General features: G+C 40.2%; 1 long non-coding RNA gene across 1 annotated transcript; it reads right to left on the reverse strand.

The window, feature by feature from the left end:
* Positions 1 to 13,600: 13,600 nt before the first annotated feature.
* LOC126983160 (uncharacterized) lies at positions 13,601 to 18,217 on the reverse strand. The gene is made up of 5 exons (XR_007735565.1): positions 18,092 to 18,217; positions 16,821 to 17,014; positions 16,544 to 16,655; positions 14,281 to 14,335; positions 13,601 to 14,025 (listed from the first exon to the last, which is right to left on the reverse strand). It is a non-coding gene; the product is annotated as an uncharacterized LOC126983160 (long non-coding RNA).
* Positions 18,218 to 26,600: the final 8,383 nt, after the last annotated feature.

Genomic DNA, 26,600 nt, shown 5'->3' on the forward strand with positions numbered 1-26,600 from the left:
ATAGTCAGTGGAAATAAGGCCAGTATATTTCATTTTATCTTACCAAAGCACAGTTAATCTATGTATTACACCCATTCAGAGGTGGATGCAGATGATAGTCAGTGGAAATAAGGCCAGTATATTTTATACTTTTCTTGCCAAAGAATAATGCCAAATTATCAAACACTATAATTTCATGCCTAGGTAATGTTTAATTACAATGTGTTTATATATTTCTCACTTTTTTTAAATCTAGGCATAATATGTAGGCCTAAGCTGTTGCTATAACATAGTACTGTCCTAGCTTTTCACTGTGTCCAAATAGGCATAATATTTGCTATATCTACATAGTATTCTGGTTAATCTGGTATATAGTTTTGCTTAAAGATATGTCACACTATATTAGACAACTTACCCATTGTGTTACATCGCATTTTAGCGCCAAACTTTGATCAATGTTCTGCCCCTCCTTAAAGAACTGTGGTGGTTCTGGTTTTGCTGAAATGTTTGAGTAAGATATGTTGGAAATTAATAAGTAATTGACCTCCACATTCAAACTACTCAAGAGTAAGAAAATCAAGGTCCAGAAACCATGAAGATAAATCCTGTTTATTCAAAGAAGTACCTACAATGTGCACTTACCCAATTCATTAGCAAGTAGAGGAGTTAGGCTGGGGAGGGAAGTTGTGAAATGCTTATTGCAGACTTTCTCCAACGAAAAGGGGTAAAAATTGGATATGCTAGCATGTGGGAGACAGTTTCTGAAATCTAAATAATGAATTCACTAGAAACATTATTATTTATTGAACCATACTAGAGCACGTAGTCCAGTGACACGTAGTAAGTAACAGCTTCTTGCATGGCGAGCATACACTAAATACAAAAAGTTCCTTTGTTACCTAAAAGCATTTACCTTGGTGAGACTTATGATTTCATTGTATAATACTTTTAGACAATCGAGATTAGTAAACCATACACTGTATTCGTCCATTAAGCAAGCAGATTCCATTAGTACAATACAAAAACTTAAACTCTTAAGAATTATATACCTCATATCCACTGGATGCTATTACTGCTACAGTTTAGAATTCTACAAGATCAAAGGAGAAACAATCATGATTTTGATCCTGACAAAAGGAATGTTTGATTCAGCCCTATTATAATAATTCATTGACTTTATTTCAGCAGTAATCATTTATAAACTGTCCATGAAAGTTGTTCTGGTAAGAGTATATAAATGCAAGTGTGCACACAAACATTGTCCTCAGAACTTAAACTTTTGTGTGCGATGATATAGGTGTTCTGGATAAGACAGCGGAAGAGCACAAAGACCGCATTATTTTCAATCTGATGGTCCACATTCAAGTTGACAGTACTGAAAAAGAAAAAAAAAATCTGGAGTTAGACAAGTTCCCTCTCAAGGGAAGTCCTTGACTGAAGTACAAGAAACAAAGGTAAGATTGGCTGAGAAGACAGGAATTGCAGGACTAGGTTAAAAGCTGCAGAGCGATTAACCTCTGACCTTACTATCATTTCTGATTGGGGCAAAAGAAACTTAGTTTCCCTCAATGCCTCAAAAACTCAATTTCTTCACCTATCAACTTGACACAACCTTCCAAATCACTATCCCCTATTCTTCAACAACACTCAACTGTCCCTTTCATCCACAATTCATATTCTTGGCCTTTACCTATCTAAAAATCTGAATTGGAAACTTCATAGCTCCTTTCTTACTAAATCAGCATCCTCGAGGTTAGGTATTCTGTACTGTCTTAGCCAGATCTTTTCTCCCTCACAGTTGCTATCTATTTATAAGGGCCTTGTCCGTCCCCATATGGAATATGCATCTCACATGTGGGGGGAATCCACTCATGTCCCTTTTGGACAGTGGAGTCGAAGGCTCTTTGTCTTGACAACTGCCCTGCTTTTTCTTGCAAGCTTCCTCCCCTCAAACTCCACCCCGATATTGCTTCACTTTCTATCTTTTATCGCTACTTTCATGCTCACTGCTCTTCTGAATTTACTAACTGCATGCCTCCCCTCCTCCTGCTGCCCTAATGCACCTGACTTTCTACTGTAGCTCATCCTTTTTTATCCATATCACTTATGCGGGAGTTAACCAGTATCCTCAACCTTTCATTCCTTCTACTGGTAATCTCTGAAACAGCCTTCCTTTATCTGTATTTCCTCCTGCCTATGACTTGAGCTCTTTCAAGAGGAGAGTATCGCAACGGCTCTCCTTCCATAATTAACACTCGATCTTTTTGCAGGGGCAGCGAATAGCAGGGTTTTTTTGCTTGAATTTATTTTTACCCTGGAGCTGCTTCCTTTGCTGAAAAAAAAATATATATTGAAGAATGGGGTGAAGAGGAAAGCATTGAAAATATTTCACTTTTCATGAACATGTTATAAATAAGCCCTGTCTGTACACTCTAACAAAGAGGAGAAATAATCATCGGAAATGCTTAGGAAATCATTCTCAAATCATGAACATGAAATTTGAAAGATTACTGAACACCAGCTCTGGGTCCCCCTCCTGTAAGGAGTATTAGCCGCTCATGGCGAGGGTGTCATGGATGCTAAGCCACTCATTGTCGCCCAGTATGTGTCAACGGTCGAGTGCCTGACTAAAGAACTGCAATGGAGGTTAGTCAACACATATGACAGGTCCTTCACAGGACTGCTTCCCAGCAACAGAAGTAAGGTGTTGGTATTTGAGAGAAGTAGGAGTGAAGTGGTTAATATTAATTGTTCATACAGGGTGAAAGTTGAATGTCCAAAAGAATTTAATATTAAGCTGAATGGAAAAAGGATGTAGGTGAATGAATTTCAGTATCTAGGTTTGATCCTGTGCAAACATGGAAGCATGGAAGGTGAGACCAGAGAAAGATCTGTACAGGGGAGAAGAGTGATTGGGTCCCTGGAGAGTATGATGAAAGGACAGTTGACATGACAGTGAAAAAGAGATTGTGTGATGAAATAATTGTGCCAATGATCCCTTATGCAAGTAAGACGTGGGCAGGAAATGAAAGCCAAAGATCCAGGATACAGGCAGTAGAAATGTGATTCCTAAGAAGAGCTTATGGGGGAAAGAGAATAGATGGTGAAAGTAACGAAAGTATATATAACAATTATGGTAGGTATGTCAAGTACAGACGAAGGTATATGAAACGTGGAAAGATTGAGAGGGTTAAACGCAGTACCCTGAGATGGTTTGGCCATAAAAAAGGATGCTGGAGAGTGAAAAGATGAAGAGGACGTTCACCAGTAGGATTGCTGCGGTGACTGCAAGAGGACCACCCCCAGTGAAATGGGAGGACTGAGTGCTGAAGTTTGTGAGAGAAAGGAGCGAGAGGAGTGTTAGAGGAAAAGTTGGAAAGTTTGTTTAGTCGGCGCAACATCTATGGTCGTATGCCGGAGAGAGACAGGAGGGGAAGGTATTAAAGAAGGGAACAGATCCCAGTAGACGGGACACAACTCCCAATTAATACTTGGTACCGATTCACTGCTGGGTGGACAGGGGCACAGGGTATTGGAAAAGCCAATACCCTAATCTCTCTATATATATATATATATATATATATATATATATATATATATATATATATATATATATATATATATATATATATATATATATATATATATATATATATATATATATATATATATATATATATATATATATATATATATATATATATATATATATATATATATATATATATATATAAATGAGAAGAAAATAATGAAACAAAATAAACTAGCAAAAAGATATATCCAGTGTATATAAAAGAGAGAGAGAGAGAGAGAGAGAGAGAGAGAGAGAGAGAGAGAGAGAGAGAGAGAGAGAGAGAGAGAGAGAGAGAGAGAGAGAGAGAGAGAGAGAGAGAGAGAGAGAGAGAGAGAGAGAGAGAGAGAGAGAGAGAGAGAGAGAGATTTACATAGAAAATCAGACCACACAGACCCCATGGTCCAGACTAGGTGGACTGTCCTTAAATCTAAGTGATTCTACATTAATCAGAAGGCTCTAAAATGATGCATTTCAACTCAAGTTGATATTAAGTTGAAGGAAGTGACGGTCAAGCTTGTTTTTGAAGGAGTCAGTCGTGTTACACTGGACCACTGACGGTGGGAGCTTATTCCATTCTCGCACGACGTTAGTGAAGAAAAATTTGGTGCAGTCTGAATTTACATTGAGTTTTATGCCAGTGTTCCTCGTACGCAAAGTGTCATCGATCATAAACAATGTTGATCTGTCTACATTTGTTAAACCATCAAGTATTTTAAAACATTCGATCACTTTTCCTCGGAGGCGTCGTTTCTCACGAGAGAACATGTTAAGGGTGGAAAGCCTTTCTTCGTAGGGTTTGTTGTGCAAGGAAGGGATCATTTTCGTTGCCCGACACTAACACCTTCTAATTTAGCAATGTCCTTTGCATGGTGGGGAGACCAAAACTATAAAGCATTTTCCAAGTGGGGTCTGACTAAACTACTGTAGAGCGGAAGTATTACATCTTTATTCTCGAATAAGAAGTTTCTACGAAATTAGCTCTTTTGATATTTGGCACCTTTAATTTATTTTCAGTCACTGTTGTTCGAGCTCTAATGTCGAGGAGCACTGATTTATGATCACAAGAACCTATCTAGGGTTACTATAACAAGGTCTAGTAAGTTGGTTCAGATACCATTTGGCTTAGGTAATTTTCTGAAAATTCGATCATTCTATGTGACTCCTTCTGTACCTGACAGTCAATATGGGGGAGGTTAAAGTCTCCTAATATCAGTGAGTCGCTGTTATTAACCCAAGAAAGCCCATTTCATATTTTATCAAGTTTTCTTTGTCCAATTACAATATATATATTTGATAATACAATTTTAAGGAACTTTTACGGAGAACTTTTTCTTCTATATATTTTACTTTTTGCACAAAAAGGGTGACACCTAGAGGTAACATTGGGCAATGACACAACGAAGTCGTTGTTAAAAAAAAAACTTTTCTTTATATTCCAGATATTTTTTTCTGTATTCATGTCAACATGTCTCCTTTCAGTATTAAGTTATGTGTTTTTAGCATAATTCTATTAGAACATAAATAAATACATAACTCACATACAAAAGCATTTTATAGGAAAATATCATTATTCCATGAATTGTGGACAAATTGCAATGAAGAGCTTCCTTTTACTAAGTGCCGCAGACTCTTGTTTTGTATGAGAGCACACCAACTGTGAACACGGAGAACAGCTTTACATTTCCGACACCTGACTGGTTAGTGGTTAGGTCATGAAACTCAGCAACTCTGGCTTTTCTTGAGGGCACTTTTGTGCGTACACCATCATGGTCTTCCTTACCATCTAGTCACTAGTGTACTCTCCTCTTTACACCCCCACCACCTGGACATCTCGTTGACATCCCCAATTTGCCGACTCCCAGCAGATCTAAAGTGTCACAAGTGTGGAGATAGTGATGAATTTCAGAGAATATGTTCCTTTTAATAATTGCTTGAAACATATTAATTGTTCACATCCGGTTTTGATTCGCTAAAAATGCAAATGTACTTAGGTGTCAAGTACTCTCAACAACAGAACAGGAATGAACACCTTCATTTCTTTGTGAGTTATGTTTAGTACATGACTTTTTATTCAAAGAATATTTGTGGGAGATTTAGTTTCTTTTTTATATCATTATATTTTTTTTACATTGGAGCCTGTAGCACCGGTAGGCTATCTTGAGGGGCCTGGTGGTCGGCCCCAGCCCATCTTGGTGCAGGCAAGTGTTTATAGGGGCGCCATCTTTTCTTGGCTCATGCTCAACACTAGAGCTCATTCCTGAATGACTTTACTTTTTTTCTATAGTGTGGGTTGATGGGTGGTCTTCATGACAGCATGGGGGTAGTCTTAGGCCACTTGGTGGTGACTGAAAATCCCAGGTGTTAGTGGCAGAAAATAGCGTCGTTCCGAACGCTGTGCACGTGGGGCCCGCACGCTAACCACTCAGCCACAAGAAAATTTATCATAATTGAATTATAGATATTCAAAACACTTAACAGGTGTATCTAATTCTTCATTACAACCTCAAGTAGTGTTGCAATCTCATGAAGAGTCAAACTGAAACCAGAAAACAATGAACCACACTCAGTGGAAAAAGACTGAATTGTTGAGTGTATGCCCAATGTCACCTCGAGGTGACAGTCGTGAGTTTCATGGAGATTACCTCATAGTAACAAATAATCATTGTGCTGTTACACTCACTAGGTTTTTTATTAAGCATTTAACTGTTGAGAAACACAGAGCAAAAGTTATTTAAAGTTGTTTTTATATTGCAGGAATACATTGTTTTGGCATAGGTAATGAGGGATAAAAAACAGGAGCACTAAATGTTCTTTCATCAGATGCCAGAGCTAACGTAAACAAAATATTATTCCCCAGAGCTGAAATATACAAAACAGAAGCGTTAAACTGTGGTGCCCTCGGCTCTCCTGCTCTTCATTTAAGGCACCACTGAGTGTGTGGGGGTTCACAAGAAAACAAAACTAAAAACCATAATAAAAAAAAAAAACTGCGAAACGAATTCGCGGTGTGGAATGGAGTCTAACACAATCAAGAGAACGTTAAATTACTGACAACCCTACTCTCTCCTCGTGTCTGTTAATGAAGAGAGAGAAAAAAAAAAAAGAATTTTGTTAGTGTCTTAAGTATGACACGAAGGAGGAGGGAGCAAGGGTGACTCCTACAAGTGATTAATGTGGAATATAGGGTAGGGTAGGGAGGAAACAAGCAGTGTTACATTATATGGTCTCGGTTTATTAGGACGCTGGGTATTTATAAATAATCCTTTGAAGAGGGGGGAAGGAAGACGATTTAACTCAACCTATCCTGTAACGGCGACGGGACAGCGAGTCTTAAAAGGACCAAGGGCGACGGAGGCCTCTATAGTCACAACCCTGTCATTATTCTGTTATTACCAATATTACAAGATAGCGCAATACATACAAAGAAAAAGGGGGGAATAAACATTTATAAATATATAGGCGACGACAACACTCCCCTTCCTCCTACCAGTCACGAAACTCGCCTAGCGACATTCACATCAGCACTTTTCCATACATATCTTGATGCGTCACAGAACCCACGAAAGGGGGGAAGATCGCTAAACCCCTCACAAACACAACGATTTGACACCCATCCTAACTAGTGTGTGTGTTGGGGAAAGAAATTAAAAGGGGCTTCCCAGTATGACTGAGGAGGAGGTGGTTGCAGGCATTGAGGGATGGCTTATCTGCCGGCGAGGTGATGTCTCATGGCTCCTGGGCTGGCTGTTCCATTCACCGGGATGGCGAAGGTGCCGTGGGCACCCACTGTTAGCTGTGAGCAGGGCAAAGGGTATCAGATGACTAACTGTGGTAACCCCTATAAATCATGTGAACACTGTAATTTTAACTGGGAAGTTATATCCACGGAGAACAGCGCCTACCTGCGAGCAGGGCAAAGGGTATCAGATGACTAACCTCGCCCAGCGTGGTGGAGGCGGGGGTTACCTCGTGAAGTGGGAGGGGGTAAGAGAAACAACGGATAGGAGAGAGGGGAGTGCGTGCCGCTGATCGCCAGTTACCATAACTAATAATTATGCAGGGAAGGTTATATCCTTCGACGACGGTTTGAACCTTTCTCGATAGGTTTGTAGAGGAAAATTAATGTCCAGACGTTATTTGTTCGTTTTGGGGGCACTACAAAACAACATTATAAACGAATGATCAATGCAAATTTCTGTAAAGGGTTAGAGATATGACCATTTAAAAAAATGTCACCAGTAGGTGACATTGGGCTTTCCCGGGTTAAGTGACTGCCTTAAAACGCCATACATTTCAACATATTCTTGGAGTGATTTCCCCTGGAGGTCTGTAGGTGACAGATAGATTTAAATTGATTTTTGTAATATTTACTCGCACGAACAAATGTTCAACTTTACTGTCTCTTGGTGTTCTGTCAGTGGGTCGCAAATAGCTTTTGACCAAAAGGGAAACCCCACCACCTCTACGGTTAACACTGTTTTAGTTGAAGAGTCTGTAGCCATCTATATTGTATTCTGAACTTAAATCAATATTTGTGGTGTTGATAAATGTTTCTGTTATAGCAATGACGTCAAAAAATTTATGTTAGAGCAATACATTTCAATTCATCAAAGTTTCTTAGGCTATGTGCATTGAAACTAAGGACTTTAAAGTTATTTCGAGGCTTGGTAATTGAGGTGGTGGTACTTGCGGATTCACAGTTTCGCGTTTGTTGCGATGCATGGCGTCTATTTACACGGGCGGGATGGAGGGACGTGGCCGAGAGTTTTTTTGATCGGGTGTCACGTACTGCGTCGTTTAGGAGCCTTTCGAATCTGGCTGCCCCAGTGGGGGACAGGCGCATTCCGCCCCTGTGGAAGAGCTCACTCTGGCCATAGAAATTGTCCCAGGCATTAAATAACTCAACGTCAAGCTCCCTGCAGAGTCTGTAAGCAGTTGTTGAGGCTGAAAGCCTTGCTGAAGAAGTCACTCTCTGCCCACTTCTGTGGAAAAACTCCTGAAATCGAAATGTTAGGGGGATTTAGATTTGTACCGATGCATAAGCCTAGAGTACTTGTCCAGCAGTTCCTCAGACCGGGTTGTGGTGATGGCATTCGTACCTGTGTGGAGAACAAACAGGGAGGCATTAGAAGCCTCAGCGGAGATCTTATCCAGGGCAGCTGTGAAGTTGTCAACTCCAGCTCCGGTATAACAATAGTTACACCTACGACGGGGGACTCTGCCACAGGAGAGAGAGAGAGAGAGAGAGAGAGAGAGAGAGAGAGAGAGAGAGAGAGAGAGAGAGAGAGAGAGAGAGAGAGAGAGAGAGAATATTTAAAGGTACATTATTTCCTGCTGACATGCAGCACAAACAAAAATGTCAGTAGAAACCCCCACACAAGTAGCATGATACATGCTGTTACACAACATACACTTGATCAAACTGCCATTGTCAGACTTGGTCCTCCTACACTGTAAACACAAATCCACAACATAACACTTGCTACTTGTAGGGGTAATGGTAGAGGGAAAGACTGGGAAAGGTTCCAGTACCCCCTTCCGAGAGCAGGATGCAAGGTGGCTCCTCATATCTTTCTGAACAAAATTTTGAGTTGCAGGTGGGATGCCAAAACAAAGACTGGTAGCAAAAGCAATAGCAAACAAACCACAATCTGAGTGTCCCTCCTGCTGCTGAACTTTTACATACGGTATTCTACTTTAAATTGTGAACTACAGTTTAGTAGAGCAGCCAGCTGGCAATCAAATTTGTTTGAGATTCCCAAGCTGTTGTTTAAGCTGTCATAAACCTTGACAGTGTTATCATTACATTGAAGGTTACTTACTGTAAGCCAGTGATTGTTGTGTACATGTAAAATTTGGACAAAGGAATTAGTGGGACTTTTAACATGCACACATTTTGCAGTTTGAAAGACAACAGTAGACTGGAAACCTGAAACATTGAGGAAACTGCTTCCGAGCAAATGCTGTGCATGATCTATGTGTAGGTCTGTCAACCACTTCCCTTCAATGGATACTTCCCTTGCCGCTTCACTTGGATTTCCATGGGCAGGGGCCAGGGGAACCTCTCGTTGCAGGGAAGGAGCCAGGCGAGCTTCACAGTGCTGCTGTCCCTCCAGGCTATTCAGTTCAGCAGGCAACCTTGGGAAGGGTGAATGATGTGTTAGGGTGTTTACCTTACTGTATCATGGCTCAGCTCAAAAGTTTTGCAGATGCAGTATGAACCCCTTTGTATATTATAAACAGCAGTAATGTCACCACAATCTAAAGTGGACAGTATTGTCAATTTTCTAACACAACAAATGTCTAGCACATACACTGAGGAATTTTAACAGCATACTTTCTTTCACGAAAAGTTGGGCGTGAGTAATACATGGGTATCAAGTAGAGATTATCGTCTTGGACCATTACCTTTGTCCCGGGATTACGGGAAAAAATTAGCCGTAATCATGGTATCCCTGGAATTCCCGGGATTTTCAGTTGTCTAGAATTGCACATTATACCTAGCTTCCCTTTCAGATTTTTTATGTGCTTAACATTAATAGATATGCAGAAATATTACAGTACATTGACTGTCTGATTAATTCCACTTAATGTTTTATTCCAAATTTTTCAGCATACACTTTGTTCCTCAACAAAGTAAAAGGAGTAAGAATAAGAGATAAAATTTGCTTCGTTTACTACTTTATATTTGTTCTACTTCTGAATTCCAATGCGAATGAAATGTAAATTATAGTTCATTATCGTTGATAAAAAAATAAATTTGTTTCTATTTCAATATTTATACGGATGGCGTTATGAGAGAAATGAAGGGCAAAGTTGGGGAAGTTGGAGTAAAAATGTTTGCTGAGGGAAGGAAGTGGGTACTGAACTCAATACTGTTTGCTGATGACATAGTGCTTATTGCAGAAAATGGAAGTGACTTACAAAATTTGGTCAGTGTTTTTGATAGTGTCTGTAAAAGGAGAAAGCTGAAAGTAAACGTCAACAAAAGTAAAGTGATGGTTTGTGAGCAAAGTAGAAGTGAGGTTGTAGATTTTGTATCCCCATATAGAATGGGAATTGAATGTGAAAAGGAATGCAAAATAATTCTGAATGGTGAAGAAATGGAGAAGGTCAACGAGTTTAAGTACCTTGGATCAGTTATGTGTAAGCATGGTGGTATGGAGGGAGATAAGAGAAAGGGCATTGCAAGGAAGAAGGGTGGTAGGGTCTTTGGGACGAATCACGAATGGCAGAAGTGTGAGCATGGAGGTAAAGAGGGATTAGAGAAATACAATAATAGTACCAACCCTCACATATGCAAGTGAAACGTGGGCTTGGAATGAAAGTCAGAGGTCTAGAGTGCAGGCAGTGGAAATGAGTTATTTGAGGAGTGCTTGTGGTGTGAGTAGAATGGATGGAATGAGATACGAAAGTGTGTATGAGCGTTTTGGAATGTGTCACGGGGGTGAAGGGAAGAAGTGTGGAGTGGTGGAACAAATGAAGTGACAGACTTTAAAGTGGTTTGGCCACATGGAGCAAATGGAGGAGAGTAAGATGACCAGAAGGGTGTATGTGAGTGAGATAGAGGGAGGGAATGCTAGAGGACGACCTCCAGTGAAATGGAGAGATAGGATGCAAGAGTATGTGAGGGAGAGGGGTGAAAAATCAGTGAGGAACTTTGAGCAGGCAAGGATAGAGTCTGGATAGAGAAAGTTGGAAGCTCTTCTGCCACGGCCATCCTTTTGTGGGAGCTCCTAGGAGCAGGCGTCGATGAAATGATGATGATGATGTTTCCATTTATACTCCGTGCAATGAAAAGAGAACTTAATGACAGGAAATGTAGTAAAAATAATCAGTAGCTAAAACATTGGGAACTATGACAACACTGTTCAGCTGTGTGGGCAGGCAGACAGACAGACAAACAGACAGTTTACTGTCAGCCATCACTGGTCAGCCACTCACGCGAGGAGGGAAAGTGGGCTGCTTTTTCTTGTAATTTTGTTAAGTTGTTACGCTCATTTCAATGCCGTATACATACGGCAACGTGGAATATGCAAACATGGTGTTCATTATACGAGCTCTGTTACGGGTAACGGGAGTGCCATGGCTGCTTTATAATACTCAAGAGAATACCTAAACAGTAAGTCCTTCCTTCACACACACACACAAAACATTCCTCACAGGACACCCTGTATATGAATATAAATAGAACCACAAGTCCACAACCATCCTGCAGTCAAATTTGCCCCTATTTTTGTACTTAATTTCATTCCAGGATTTCCAGGGATGGATGTGCAAAAATATCCGAGGATTATTAAGCCTTGAAAATTGTCCGGGATTCCGGGAAACAATTCCTAGTATCAAGTATGTCAAAAAGTTTAAACTATATCACCCTCACTGGTTTGCTTGTTTGTTTCCCTTAGTTTCAGTCAAGCTCAGAAACTTCGCACAACAAATTTCTGAGTCAGAAAAAAAAATAATATAGTTCTGAAAGTGACTCCTTACTGTGAGGTGTCAGGTGATGGCTGTACAGGTCCCTGAATGCTGGAGGGCTGCAGTCCATCTCTGTGGTCCAATAAGTGTCTGAAAGATGGTTCATGAAAAATTCTAACTTCTAAATAAAGCCTACCTTCCTCTTCTACCCTGAACCCTCCTGACAAGAGAGTAAGATATGAATGATTTTCAACTATATATTGATGGGCTGGGAAAAAAATACTCACCTATGAGTGATTAATGTAATTACACCTCAGAACAAGCTATATGCAGGTTAGTCAAACACAAAACTATGATAATTACCTACTATCATTACATGTTCAAGATTTTTCTACACTTGTTACAAAAATGCTTAACATTACATGCAAACACAGCCATAAATTACAACAAGTTGACAGCTCAAACCATATGCAATGAAAATTACTTACTTATCAAAGTAAAGCATAATAAGCACATGAAGTATGAACATATAGTTAAATAAGAAAGGAACACCACATCACAACCGCACAACTGGTAATAGCTGTACACACCTGTCACAGTGCAACTGGCTCTGGAGGAATGGCCTCAGGCTGTTGTATGGAGTACGGCTCTTGAGCTTCTTCCCATTACTCACAGCCTCAAGTGCCACACGGTTTGAGGAGTCGATGTCAAGGACTCTGTTGAGTGTCAGTAGGTTACAGAAACCTAAATGACAAAAATGGAGCACACACAAAAATACAATTCCTTTTAACATCAGTACTCACTTGTATGGACCAGTCCACTTCTGCTCCATTTTCCCACCCTTCCGAGTCTCATTGCGAAGGTTTCTTTTAAGAACCTTCATCCCTACACAGAAGTTGAAGGTCTTCACTCTTGCTTTCCTGTTCCTGTACTCAGCCTTCTGCTTTTCTTGGGCTGCTTCAACTCTCTGTTCCCGCTGCATAATAAAAGTAAAAGCATAAGCATTGATAGCACTATGATGACCGGATTGATTGTACTGAAATATAAATTTCCTTGTGCAAAAGATGCTTGTAATGTATGGTACAATATGGATGAAAGAATGATCCTATGTAGCAGGACTTGAATTGGAGTCAACGTCGAGTGTTTAATCTGGCCATATATCTGCAGTCATTACATTGAAATAGTTTGGAGACCGAATAAAGTCAGGCTAAAGCAGTCAGTCTGGCAATGAATGTACTATGCTGAAACATAAATTATAGCATCAATGTAAAAGTTATGGTATTTTTCTTCGGTACTACTGCCAGACTTAAGAACATTATCATCAGGAAATATAACACATGACGTCTTCAGCCAGACCTTGGAGTGCAGTTCTTCACGCCTCTGGTCCTGCTCATTGACACACTCCGCAATGTCCTCGGAAGAGGGCAGTTCAATAAGTTCTTCAAAGAACTGAAACAAAAAGAAACAGCAAAAGAAGATTACTTGAGAGGCACTAGACATATTCTTCAATTCTTGTGAGATATACACTTTTCTTCCAGAATTTGCACATTACATATGAATCTACGTTCTACTTACTTCTGGTGTGGTGCTCCTTCCCTCTGTTTGTGCAGAATCCTCAGGAGCAAATGTATTTTCTTCCTAAAAATAATTATTTCAATAAATTGAACTGAAATTATGGTCATTAGGCACAAGAACAACTCTTCATATGTTTTTGGCTTGTGATTGAAAGTGATGGCTTCATATTTTAATGGAACCAATAGGAGATGATTTCTTCTATTAATTCAAACACTGGTGGTTACCTGGTGAAGTGGCCGGTGCTCACGAGCAAACATCAACCGGAAAGGTGTGAACCCGGTGGTCCGCTGCTTTTGGGTGCGGATGCTATAGGCGACTTCATCCAGGAAGTTTGGCCAGTCAGTCTTGGTCGCGTTGCAGAGCTTGGAAAGCCTGGTCTCCAGAGTCTGGTTAACTCTCTCTGCCAGTCCATTAGTCTGCGGATGGTAGGCAGACGTGATACTCCTCCGGATCCCGTAGAACTTGCAGAGTTCGTCGTTGATCTGTGGGGAATGAAGAGGTCAAAGTAGCAGCAGTAATATAACAGGCGTTATAATAGTATCAGTTGTTTGCAGTGTTAATAATACCTGAGGTTTGTTCAGCATCTTAGAGCTAACGAAGCATTAGATGATGTAAATGTCCTCCTCTGACGACTGTACTGGTAATAATGCAGCTCTCAGGCATACCTGAATATAACATTACATCCTGATGACCATTCCAAGAATTACAACAGAAATAACAGTAACATAAAGACTTACCGAGGAACAAAACTCACGTCCCTGATCAGTCAGGATCCTTGCAGGCTTGCCCCACCTAAGGAAAGCAAATGTCATTACACATATGAAAAAAAAAAAATAAATAAATAAATAAAAATTCTGCATCTTTTGTATCACATTCTTATATTATGCCTAAACATAATCAATTGATGGTACTGACAATGTCTGTTATGATTAAATTTCATAATTAGTGCAAACAATATGGCAAGGCAAAGAACTTTTATACAAGAACTAAAGTGAACTTTTAATTGAAATAAAATTGATGAAATAAAACAGTTGTGAGAAGCAACAAACAGATAAATATATGGAGTGGTACGACTGCACAGACTTTTACATGCATTGATGAGAAAACATGCTGCAACCTCAAAACAACTGTGGTAATACATGATTAAAGAAATAATGATTACCAGTAGCAAACTCATTAGCTTGGACTCATTCCGTTTCACTAATATTCAAAATAGGGAAAATATCGTGGATGGATTGTATGACATAATTTTTTTTAAATGATTCTACCAATGATGAATATGTTTTGTTTATTACATCAGATTGTTGAATGTTCGCATCTTTTTTTGAAGGCAAAAAATCTGTCACGGTGATAATGAGGTAAACTTCAAAGGAAAACAATGAAAACTGAATTAATCTTGACATCAGGATACCTTTTTCTTAGATGGATTGTTTAGCATCCAAACTGACTATTTGAAATTACATTCATAAGTAGTGATGACATGGCAGTAAATAATTCATCCAAGTGCGGAAACTAATGATAAAAATTTACCTGTGGATAAAGGAGCGTATGCACCTGGACACCCCATAAGCTGTCTTATCTCTAAGTGGGAAGAAGTCGACAAACTTTGTGTAGAAGTCGACAAACGTGCAAATGTACCTGTAGCCTTCATCACTAACAGCCATTGGACCTGGATAGTTTAATAAAGCAGGAAGCAAAAAATACATCATGCAAAGCCATCAAAACCCAACATAACCAATTACATTAGCTTGTGCAGACACTAGGTAAAGCTAGATAAATCACCCATGCTAGATCAAATTATACAGGCAAAGAGAAAGTGCATTATAACCCAGAAGAGAGAGAGCGAGAGCGAGAGAGAGAGAGAGAATTATTGTGTTTCATGAACAACAATGAGAGCTAACTACCATGCATTAGAAAGCATTGTTCTTCTCATATTTACAATTATCATAAAGTAAACCCAAAAGAGTAAGACGGCTGGCATTTGAGGTAGCTCACATATGTACAAAGTTTTAAGCAAGGCATTTGACAGTTAAAAAAAGGCAGATGGTTCCTGAGAGATTGATTAAATTGGTGAGACATTGTATGAAAACTAAAAGATGTTTCATACAATGTGAAGGCTCCACTTGGAATGTTATAGGAGTTTAGCATCAGGCGGAGAAGAACAGCCTATATAGAGATATAGATGATAGTTGCAACCAAAACCAGGCATTCCAAAAGCACAACCCAGAAAAGGCCCACAAGACATCAAAATGGTATCTGACCTGTCTCGTGACCTACAACAGTAACTATACTTGGACAAAAGCATGTATATAGGTATGCATGCATATATGTGTGCAAGGGAGTTCTACAATTATGCTAGGGATAAGTTTTTGAAGGGATCATGCAAATTTAAGCTTGAGCAGAGATAGTGCGATTTCAGCTTCAAAATCTAACTTTGAATCACTCATTTGTTGTATTCTTGTGTATGAGAAATGTGAGCCTAATAAGAACATAAGAACGTTGGAATCTGCAGGAGGCCGTAGGCCTATACAAGGCAGTTCCTTTGAGCCTAAGCTCCCGTGTATCTAACCCCACTTAGTATCGCTGTCCATGAATTTATCTAATCTGTTTTTGAATGTGACAATTGTATTGGCACTCACCACATGACTGCTAAGCCTATTCCACTCATCCACAACCCTGTTGGTAAACCAATTTTTGCCTATGTCCCTGTTGAATCTGAATTTATCCAGTTTAAACCCATTACTTCGTGTTCTACCCGGTTCTCTTACCAACAAAACCTTATGAATGTTAAAAGAACTAACAGTTTTCCCTTGTGCTATTATAAATTCGTAAGAAAACAAATTCGAAGAGTTGGGAATTCTGTGTCTGCGTGTGAGTGAGTGTTGGAATATATGTACATTTGATTTCTGAACTTTTTTGCTTACCTAATACTTGTACCATTTTTAAAAGAAACCCCAAGACAAACCACCCAATAACACTTTTCACATATCTGATCCTCACCGACCAAGTCGACTCCTATAAGTTCCAACGGCTCCTTCACCTTTATGGGACGCATCTCTGGGGCCTTTGTCTTCATTGGCGTGTAGTGCTGGCACTTACTACATGTTTCAATCTAGAAAACAAATGTGAAAACTGAGAAAATTGCTTGAGGATTCAGCAAAACAATTCTGGAGAGTATTGAATTAGCTAACAATCATTTTAACTGTATCAACTTTCTGTAAAGATGCACTACTTGTGATCAGGTATTTCATGCAATACCGAAACAATATTTACATACATAATGTTTGATGTCCTGGGTCATGTTTCGCCAATAGTAAACTGGGGAGACATTCTGACAAGTGGTAACCCAGCCGCAATGCCCTGCAGTGGGACTGCTGTGATGATGATATAACACAGCAGCAACCTCCTCAAATGACCTCACCACGAGCTTCCGAGGCTTCCCATCATGGTCCACTCTGTACAGCTTCTGATCTGTTTATAAATGCATAATAATCACAGTATGAGAAATGCAAGTGAAGCTTCCATACAAGGCCACTCCACGACAATGACAACAGATTTTAAACCACAGCTGCAACTTGCTTTGGCACTCATCTTTGCTTCCATGAACGCTGCACCTGTGCTAGAGAGAGCCTGTCACTCAAAGTTGTATTAAATTTAACTTCTTCAGGTGGTTGGGACACAACCTCTGACAATGAGCTGGTCCTTAGCACTATTAAGCAGTGGGTAGGGACACTGGCATAAAAGCAGCAACCTATCTCTTTCCTACCTTACTATAGAATGGATATCAAAATGTTAGAATCGGTGCAGAGGAGGATGACTTAAGATGATTCAGGGGTTGAGAAACTTCCCATACGAGGAAAGACTCAAACATTTAAACCTGCGTTCTCTAGAAAGGCGAAGGGTGCGTGGAGACATGATCGAGGTTTATAAATGGATGAAGGGCTTTAATAAGGGGGATATTCATAAGGTTTTGTTGGTAAGAGAAACGGGCAGGACACGAAGTAATGGGTTTAAACTGGATAAATTCAGATTCAACAGGGATATAGGCAAATATTGGTTTACTAACAGAGTGGTGGATGAGTGGAATAGGCTTAGCAGTCGTGGTGAGTGCCAATACAATTGTCACATTCAAAAATAGATTAGATAAATTCATGGACAGCGATATTAGGTGGGGTTAGATACACGGGAGGTTAGGTTCAAAGGAGCTGCCATGTATAGGCGTACCGACCTCTTGCAGACTCCTGCGTTCTTATGTATATAAGGATGAAAAGTGGGATCTCTTTATTTCTAATGAGTATACCATAGCATATATCTTATACTACAGCCATGGCCATGAAATCAATCCCTTCTCCCTTTCCTCTACTAATCACATTATCAAAATAAATCATCATAAGCTGATGAGAGAAAATCATGAACACAAAATGCTGCAAAAGTGCACATTCTTCAACACATAATCACTTTAATTAATCTCAAATCTTGGCCTCTGTTTATTGCAGATAGCATCAAACAGACTTTCAAACTGATAATCAATCAAAAACAATCACTTACCCTGTTCATCCCACTGGAATTGGCGTGCCCATCGCAATACTTTCCGCTGCTCAGCACCCTTAAGTCCAGAGGCATGCCTTCTTGTCCTCAAGTAGATGATGAGTCGCTCATACGTGATGTCCTCAGCAAACCTTTGTCTGCAGGCCAACTCATACTCCTCAACAGTACAGTTGGACCTGATGATGAATTTTAATTATCAATATTATGCTTCACTGCAACCAGTCAAGTAAAGTTGCATGTCAACTTGACAGACACTGAGAAAATAATGACATGTGGTAGGGTATGTCTTTTCTGAAACTATACATAGTAATAAAAACACTTTCAGATATATAATATATACATACATATATACAATAATATAATATAATAAATATAACATATACAATATGTAGAAGCACAAGCAGTAGAAAACCAAACGATGAACAGATGCTGAAACTAGTAAAGCTTGCCAGTGAACTAAATACTAATCATATCCTTGTAACGGCTGATTTAATTTTCCAGGTAGCTATAAATTGGCTGGATATGATATTGTTAGAGGCAGTGATATGAGTACTCCATTTAAATTTCTGGAATGTCTTGGAGGCTGTTTCCTTATTCAATATGTGCATATCCCTTAAAGATTTAGAGGAAGTCAGAGTTCCACCCTTGATTTGATAATCACTTCAGAGGAAAATGTGAGCAATTTAAAAAGTGGAAAGTCTATTGGGTAAAAGTGACCATGTTGTATTAAATTGCGACTATATTTGCTACAGTGATGAGAAAAGGGACACAACCGATGAGCCCATTGGTTTTCCAAACTATATTTCCGTTTGGATTTCTGCAGCTGAGTCTCACTTAAAGCTGTTAGATAGTGTTCAACCAGATTAAATTTCTTCTTCTGAATCTTGAGATTAATCTTCGGCATCGTCGCCTGGTAGGATAATTATCTTATTTTTTCAAAATTATGTTTAATATCGACCAACCATTACATCGTCGCTTGCCTGCACGATGTAATACATCACAATTTTCCTGGTGTTTCATCCCAGCGACCGTCAAATTGTGGGATACACTTACTAATGTGATTATTAATTCTAGTAATTGTGAAACATTTGGCTCGCTACCTACTAGATTTTTCTCCATCTTCCTATTCTTTGCTTTCTCCTTCATCCTGTATTTTCCAATATGAAGTGTCGCCCGCTGGGCCTTTTGGCTTATAGCATTTGTGCTTTCCGGCAGGTCACTTTCACTGATTCATATAATAATAATAATATTTTTTAAAAAGGGAGATTGTGAAAAAAAATTAAAATTTGATAAATGAAACAGACTGGAGACAGGAGCTTGATGGAGGGTTATTGGATGAAATGTAAGAGAAATATAAAAATAAAATGCATAAATTCTATGAAAAATGTATAGCAGTGGCAAAAGCAGGACAAGACAGAAATAAAAAGCCACCATGAATGAATGCGAGAGCCACTAGAGCCAAGACAAAGAAGTATTTTGCATGGAAAGTAATATTAGTAATATTGGTACACCAAACTTTCCCTGATCCAACCATGCAAGAACATCATTTGTTACACAACACAGAGCAGATTATGTAGAATATAACTTCCTATAGGCAGACTGCTTATCAGGTAAGGCATGGATAGTCGATAAATATCCCAAAAATTGAACTAAAATTACATTCTCCACTATCTTCGACAAAAAATGAAAGGTTAGAGACAGGTCTATATGAGGATCAAGTTTACTTTTCAAGGTGGGTCTGACAATTTTAGATTTGTCTGATTCATTTAACCATGTTTCCGCAATACCCAAAATGTCATATGACTTTTCAGCGATTAATTCTCGTAGTTCAACAGTCTTATTCCTTACTGACTGAATATTCCCAGCTTTTCACTGAGGAAAAACACACTGCTGGATACTTGAATTTATAATGCATAAAATAAATTTTAAGAGCTCATAGAAGCCTCCCTCACTAGCTATATCAGATAGGGGCATCGGATCGTTCACACAGTATGTTACCTTAATAGTTTTCATTAAGTCACGTAACTTCTCAATACTAATACCATGAAAAGATGACAAGCCAACATAGGGGATATCAGGCAAATAATTTGATTTCATCACCAAGCCTCCCTGAGAGTTACCAACAATTTTTTTTAATCTTTTCATCGAAGAAGTTTATAAATCTATTAGCTAGATCAGCATCAGTATAGCCATCTGGAAGCCTTCTAGTGTTGCTCCTATTACCCGTTACCGTGTTTAAGATTGAATACAGCCGTTTAGTGTCTGAACCAGCTTCAATAATCTTCTCTCTATAATAAGTACACTTTCTTTGTCTAATTAATCTATTCACAGTATTCCAAGCACTAACATAACCACTGCGGGAATCTTCCGTACGCAAACTACGCCACCTCTTTTCCTTAAGTTTTCTAGTTTTGATGGCATTCTTAATCTCGGTATTAAACCAGGGTGTGTTTGCCCTCACTTTAATGTCTTTAGTGACTACTGGACACATGTTGTTATATTCAGTCTGTAGTACAGTATTATAAAGGTGAACCAGACAAACTAGACAACCATCCATTGTCACATTGTTGCCGTGCTCATGGGGACAACTTTTCTGGATTTCAGTTGTTAATTTGTTAAGTACATTATCAACTAATGCTTTAGGTTCATAGCTACTCTTAAGTCTAAAAGTGATAGTTTTCTTCATTTTCAAGTCTCTACTCACATCCACAGTATATGTAATTAACTTATGATAAGGAGATATAGTAAAATCTGGCTCAATATCTAACTGATTGACGCTAACACCCATGGGATCACAAAGCACAAGGTCAAGCATGTGGCCAGAGCGAGAGGTTACATCGTTTACTTTATTTATACAATATAAAGAATCTAACAGCAATAAAATCACTCCTACACTGATTATGTACATCATCCATCCAAATATTAAAATCCCCAGAAATAAACATTTTACCATGTGAATGATCAAAGCCCTCCAGATACTCAGTAAATTCCTCAAAAAACAGCTGACAATTTGTATTTGGTGGTCGATAAATGACAACAAAAGTTTTGTTAGCCTCTGAGAGGTGTTGACCACGAAAGTTACAGCTGTGTGTTCAAAATTTGTAAAATATGGTGAAGGCAATTTTCTTAATTGAGAAAATTCATTAGTATTAATAAATATTCCTACTCCACCTCCCCTTCTAGTACCTCTTGAAGTGTGCATGAATGTGTGAGTAGGTGTCATTTCCACAATTTTAGATTTGTCTGATTCATTTAACCATGTTTCCGCAATACCCAAAATGTCATATGACTTTTCAGCGATTAATTCTCGTAGTTCAACAGTCTTATTCCTTACTGACTGAATATTAACAAACCCACATTGAATATTACCATTTCTCCTAGTATCCATGATCAGTCATATCCCTCAGCCTGTTTAGCTCAATTTCTAAAGTTTTACATTGCCTGCTGTTAACCTTATGATTGGTTTCTGGCCTTGATAGTCGCACACAATACACTTATACGAATTACTGGAACACTCCCAAGTCAAATGATTACCAGCACACTTAGCACACACAACAGCATCACCATTTTTCTTAAAATTACAGTTATGCTCAGTACGTCCATACCTTTGACAAAAATAGCAATTACATACATGATACCTATCCCTAACATTATACCTGGTCCACTGCAAGCACACAACATCACCATGCCTGTGAATGAGCTCTCTTATTTCTGGGGTGCACCTTAGAATGAAATGACTAGTATTACCATGTGCAGGCTTAGTGAAAATCACTTCAATCTTGTCATGGACACCTTCAACTGACTGAAGATAGCTGTTCTTAGCAATTAAATATTCAACATCATCATCTTTACACTCTTCCATGGACACATTACAAATCATTGTCTTGGGAGCAAACTTCTTAGTCATCCTAGTTTCAACATTACTCAATACACTACTTATCTTATTAGCTGCCCTTTCCCTCTCTTACTCGTTTGCAAAGTCCATCACAACATTACCTCCTCCAGTAAACTTCGTGTTGACCACTGGTACATCTTTCAGGACTTTAACCAGCTCATTCTTTCTACTGACAGCATTATTATGTGAATCAAGTGACTTTACAATTAGCATGTGGTAATATATGTTCAATGTAGTTTTACATTTATGCTCTCATGTACGTTGTGTTTCTCTGCTTGCATTTACCAGCTTATTATGTTGCTATTTGTGTGTCTTCGCGCATATTATTGCTTGTGGATGTCCCTGTGTTGTCTGGCACTTACTTTGATGTATTTGTTTGTTATTGTGCATGTAAAGTAGTGCGTGTTGTAATAGTGGCTGTTTCTATTGTTTCAGGAGGTGACTCCAGTTGTTTGTGTGCAATAAAACCTATGTCAGGTTTTTCATTTTTTACAACAATTTATTGCACACAAACAACTGGAGTCACCTCCCTGCAGCAGTCTGCTCCTGCTTGTCCTAGCCACTCATACTGCTGTCCAGGCCTGCAGCCTCCTGCCAGCACACCTGCTGCAGGGAGTCAGTCAGCTGGTCTTGGTTGGGAGTCTCCTTCACTGTTGCTGATTCTGAAGTGGCCTTTGTCTCAGCACTCTCCCACAGTTGCTTAATCCTGTTTGAAGCGGTGGTCTTGCGGGTCAGAGAGCGTCGGTCTTGAATATTCGGAGCCGGGGCGAGACGATTCGAACCCCAGAGGCGGTGCGTGACGTCAGAAAGACCACAACCTCAAGGCTGCTGGGTCACGCGCGCACTACGACTTTCCTCCTCCGTGTCTTAAGCTGAATGTAGTGCGTGTTGTAATAGTGGCTGTTTCTATTGTTTCAGGAGGTGACTCCAGTTGTTTGTGTACAATAAAACCTATGTCAGGTTTTTCATCTTTTACAACAATTTATTGCACACAAAAATTTGAGAGGCCATGGAACGGTTTCTACGTCCAGAGCGCTTCGAGGCTGACCCGGATTCTGCCACCGCTGCTAAGGAGTGGACGCACTGGCTGAGGACATTCAACAACTTCTACCAAGCAGTACAGACGACATCTCCCAGTGCAGACAAACTAATCCTACTCACCAACTACGTTGCTCCTCGAGTGTACGACTACATAGCAGACTGTGACACTTATGATAAGGCTGAAAAAGCACTGACATCCCTTTATGTAAAACCTAGAAATGAGGTGTTTGCTAGGCATGTCCTGGCCACACGTAGGCAGGGGTCGGGTGAGTCTCTAGACCAGTTTCTCCAAGCTCTGAAGCTCCTAGCAAAAGACTGTCAGTTCAAAGCAGTGTCGGCAGAGCAGGCGTGTGATAACTATGTTAGAGATGCATTCATCAATGGACTTTCTTCTGGTGCCATTCGTCAAAGACTACTCGAAAATATAACTCTTAACTTGCAAACTGCTTATGAACAGGCACGCACTTTAGAGATGGCTCAGAAACATTCTGCTTCTTATACTACTGTTGAACCAATTACTGCTGCTGTACCTCAGCCACAAAGTCAGTCAGGTGATTCAGAGTGTTTAGAAAGTAGTGATGAAACTGCTCATCTTGCCGCCACTACTGGCGCCAATCAGTGTTTTTTCTGTGGTTTGAAACGGCACCCTCGGTTCAAATGTCCTGCTAGGGAAGCTTTATGTCTAAAGTTTAAGAAACAAGGACATTATGCAAAAGTGTGTAGGTCAGGGAAACCGGTAGGGGATACCTCTGCTGGTAAAACTAAATATTCGGCAGCAACACTGGCTACTGTGTCTGGGGCTGCGCCTAGTAGTCTTAGTAAATCTTTGAGTTGTTTGAAAGTTAATGGTCTCCCTGTTAATGCACTTATTGATACAGGAAGCTCGGAAAATTTTGTGAGTCAGAAGATTGCTAAAGAAAACAACCTAATCATACTTCCTGACGACGGGCACGTCTCCATGGCTGATGCGTCTCTCTCGTCCAAAATCTTAGGTCATTGTTGTGTGGATGTGGAGCTGCAAGGACAAATTTATCCTAGTGTAAAACTCAAAGTGCTGCCAGCCCTGTGTAGTGATGTAATTTTGGGGCATGAATTCTTGAAGAATCATTCTGCTCTAGAAATGGCTTTTGGAGGAGCACGCCCACCACTCAAGATATGTGGGCTGGCTGCAGTGAAGTTGGTTGCCCGCACTCTTCAGCAATCTGACAGCAGACTGCAGACCCATTGCTGCAAAGTCGAGACATTACTCTCAGGCTGATAAGGAATTTGTCAAACTGAAATTGGTAGAATGCTACAAGAAGGAATAATAAGACCCAGCCAGTCTCCATGGAGGGCCCAGGTGCTAATCACTGCAGGGCACAATCACAGGAAGAGAATGGTGATTGATTATTCACAAACTATAAACAGGTTTACTGAGCTGGATGCTTACCCTTTGCCTCGGATCGATGAAACAGTGAACAATGTCTCAAGATTTAAAGTGTTTAGCAGCTTGGACCTGAAGAGCGCCTACCACCAAGTGCCAATAAGAGAAGACGAAAAGTTGTACACTGCTTTTGAGGCGAGTGGAAAGCTGTATGAGTTCAATCGAATCCCATTTGGTGTGAAGAACGGAGTGGCCGCTTTCCAACGAGTTGTGGATCAGATCCTTGCAAAAGAAAAGGTGGAAGGGGCATTTGCTTATGTGGACAATGTGACTGTATGTGGAGAGACGGAAGAGGAGCATGACAAAAACCTAAATCATTTCTTGAAAGTGGCGAAGGATTACAACCTCACCTTTAATCATGACAAGTGTGATTTCAGGACACAGTCTATAAACCTTCTGGGATACTCTATAAAGGACGGAGAGATCAGACCTGATCCAGAACGACTGCAGCCTCTCTTGAGTCTACCCCTTCCCAAGGATACTGCCTCTCTTTGGAGAGTGTTGGGGTTGCTTGCTCATTACTCACGATGGATACCCAACTTCTCTGAGAAAGTCCGGCCTCTTTCACACTCCACGAGATTCCCATTGTCTTTTGAAGCTTCTCTGACTTTTGAGAAATTGAAGAATGAAATTGCGAAGTCCGTGGTGCAAGCCATTGATCCTACATCCCCTTTCACAGTCGAAACAGATGCCTCAGACCATGCCATTGCCGCTACTCTCACTCAGAATGGACGTCCTGTAGCGTTCTTCTCTCGCACTCTCTCTGACAGTGAACAAAGGCATTATTCAGTAGAGAAAGAAGCTTATGCCATAGTTGAGGCCCTCAGAAAGTGGAAGCATTACCTAATTGGTCATCACTTTAAGCTGATTACTGACCAGCGAAGTGTAACATTCATGTTCGACACAAGATCTTCAAGCAAAATCAAGAACGACAAGATAGCCAGGTGGCGCATTGAACTGTCATGCTACCACTACGATATAGTGTATCGTCCAGGTACGGAAAATATTCCTGCAGATGCTCTCTCGCGTGTCTGTGGTGCTGTAGCTACAGACAAACTCAAACAACTGCATGAAAGTCTATGTCATCCTGGAGTGTCAAGGATGGTGCATTTCATCCGAGTTCGAACCTGGCTTATTCTGTTGAGGATGTAAAGAAGGTTACTGCTTCTTGTCCAATCTGCTCTACTGTCAAACCTCAGTTCTATAAGCCTGATGATGGCCATCTGGTGAAAGCTACTCAGCCATACGAGAGATTGAACTTGGATTTTAAGGGGCCCCTTCCGTCACAGTCGAAAAACAGATACTTGCTCACAGTCATTGACGAATTCTCACGGTTCCCTTTTGCGTTCCCTTGTTCAGACATGACTGCTGGTGCTATCATCGGGTGTTTGGTACAACTGTTTGCACTATTCGGAATGCCAGCATACGTACACTCAGACAGGGGAGCCTCTTTCATGTCAGAAGAACTGAAGAAATTCTTACTAGAGAAAGGAGTGGCTACCAGTCGCACTACGCCCTACAACCCAAGGGGCAATGGTCAGGTGGAGAGGTACAATGGAATCATATGGAAAACCATTCGGTTAGCTCTCAGAACAAGGAATCTTGATGTCTCGCAATGGGAAGTTGTCCTCCCAGATGCACTTCACTCTATCCGTTCCCTGCTATGTACGTCAACTAATTGTACACCACACGAGCGTTTCCTAAAGCATCCTCGGAAGTCCACGTCAGGTCGTACGTTGCCTACCTGGCTCATCACCAAAGGTCCCGCTCTATTAAGACGACAAGTACGGCACAGCAAGAATGACCCTCTAGTAGATGAAGTAGAAATAGTAGAAGCTAATCCTGAATATGCCCATGTCAAGTTTCCTGATGGTAGAGAGTCCACTGTGTCTTTGAGGCATCTTGCACCTTTAAGTGGTGATGATAGTAGCAGCGTGGAGGCCACCAGACCTTCACTGCCGCAATCTCTAGAGTCTCTAGGTATATCAGAGTCTGAGGTGCGCCGTCCAGATGCTAGAGCAAACTCGGAACCTGCTCTTCAAGAAGTCACTCATGACGTTACACCCGGGGAAAGTGCTGTTCAAGAGCATCCTGCTGCATCTGGTCAAGGCACTACACCTGTACCACTCCGGAGGTCCGAAAGGACCCGG

The sequence above is a fragment of the Eriocheir sinensis genome, chromosome 53, assembly GCF_024679095.1.
Source record: "Eriocheir sinensis breed Jianghai 21 chromosome 53, ASM2467909v1, whole genome shotgun sequence".
NCBI classification, from domain to species: Eukaryota; Metazoa; Arthropoda; class Malacostraca; order Decapoda; family Varunidae; genus Eriocheir; species Eriocheir sinensis.